The sequence below is a fragment of the Echinops telfairi genome, unplaced genomic scaffold (assembly GCF_000313985.2).
Source record: "Echinops telfairi isolate 266 unplaced genomic scaffold, ASM31398v2 ScPeMD7_7409;HRSCAF=8447, whole genome shotgun sequence".
NCBI lineage: Eukaryota > Metazoa > Chordata > Mammalia > Afrosoricida > Tenrecidae > Echinops > Echinops telfairi.
The window spans coordinates 9660406-9662200 of record NW_022111309.1 but is presented as its reverse complement, the minus strand read 5'-3'; the positions used below and the strand labels follow the sequence as shown (position 1 = coordinate 9662200).

Below are 1795 nucleotides of genomic sequence, written 5' to 3'. Positions count from 1 at the left end.
GGCCAAAGAGGATAACACCAATTTGCACGAAAAGGTCACTAAATAATTGTAGCTGTGCTAATCACTTTTACATTTGCTCTTTCCTTCAATCTCTCCTTTCTCCCGGTACATTTTCTTTATTTTACAGATGAGGAGCTGAGACTCAAATATGATAAGCTACTTGCTCAATGTCAAATAGCTCATAAATGGCTGGATTTCAGTTCAGCCTGGACTGGGTGGACTCCAAGTCTGTTCTTTCCGGTATACACACTGCACCTCCCTCAAGCTAGACCGGAGAGTTTGGAAGGAGTAAGCTGTCGGTGCAGTTGCAGTTACAATAGTGAGTAAATTCAAATTGTGATCAAATGGTGGACCTTTTCGCAGGAAGTATAGATAATGGATAGTTTCTAAAAAGAGGAGTGAATTGTTCGGGCTTCTAGGAAGTTAATTCTAACAAAAGCATGATGAGCAGATTTCTGGGCATGAGATTTGAGACGCAGACTGTCGTTGACTTTTCTGATTTGGATCCATCTAAAAGGACTCTATGGACCTTTTTCTACGGATGTGTGTTTTCCAAAGAAATGGCTTGTGGGTGTTATCAGCAGGTGTTGCAATGCACTTTGAACACATCATCAGAAAAGACAGAGGTGAAATGAAGTTTGGTGAAGCAGAGGGCCAACATGGGTGTGGGAGTCCCTTGGCTTAATCATTATAATGATAAGCTCAAACATGCTGGCAACTGTGAGAATGATACAGTTTGGGTGGCACTTTGTTCTGTTGTACATAAAGTTGCAATGAGTTGAATCAGTAAAATATTTATTTTAAATACATTACTTTGCATTTAATAAAGTTAACCATTAAAAAATATCACACAGATTCCAAATCAGGTTTATTTTTTCTATTTGTTTAACAAATATCTACTTTGAGTTGTCAAGTTTGAATTAAGATTCAAAGAAGTTGATATAATATATTCTTCATGCTCGAATCCAGTACATCAATTATTTTGATACTCCAATTGTCATTTCTTTGTCCAATGGGACTCCTTCCAAAATGGGTCTTTTGTCTTTTTAATTTAATTCTAGTAGTCTCTGATGGCTCCCTTACTTTCCAGCACCACCACAGACCCCAAGTTCATATTCTGTTTTTCTTGTTCCAACCGAGAATCAACCATTTTTCTTAGATGCCTCTGTGACTTTGAAGGAAATGATATTCAGGCATCCAAATCCGGACACATTGGAAGCTCATTGTCAGTCAGTTGTCACTCCTTACCAGCATTTTCCCAGTGGAGAGAGCTCAGATATTTGCATAGAAAAAGAAAAATAATTATTGAGTTAATGATATTTGCAACTTAGAATTAATAATACAGAATCTTGTTATTTGATGTTTACTTGCATCTTTTAAAGAAATCTCTCATGCTGAGAGATGACCTATTAGCATTTTGGCCAGGGTGTTTTTGAAATAAAAACTTCTAGAAATAATATCACTTCAACAAATGGCAAAAAAGTTTATGTACTTTTGGTTTAATAGTACAACATTTATCTCCAAAAGAATTGTACCACTTTCCATTGCCATTAGCAATACATGCTGGGGTCTCCTACTTCCCAAAGTGGCCAACACTGTATATTGTCAAACTGCAGGGATTTAGACTCTCTGTTAGATGAGAAATGATTTCACACTAGACTTTTAGGGTTCACTTCTTTTATCGTTTATCTTTGAGTCGCTTTGAATATCTTTGAGTTAGTTAATTGTGCCAGCCTGGCCGATAATCACATGTGGGGCTGGTTGAAAGGCGGAGGGATAAATGGGTGGTGAAGCC

At 37.3% G+C, this 1795-nt stretch overlaps 1 long non-coding RNA gene across 1 annotated transcript in view; it reads left to right on the top strand.

The window, feature by feature from the left end:
• The first annotated feature begins 284 nt into the window (after positions 1–284).
• Positions 285–1795, top strand: part of LOC123522425 — a 60792-nt gene continuing 59281 nt past the window's right edge. Inside the window, exon 1 of the long non-coding RNA XR_006680699.1 lies at positions 285–319. This is a non-coding gene — a long non-coding RNA (uncharacterized LOC123522425). The remainder of the gene's footprint in view (positions 320–1795) is intronic.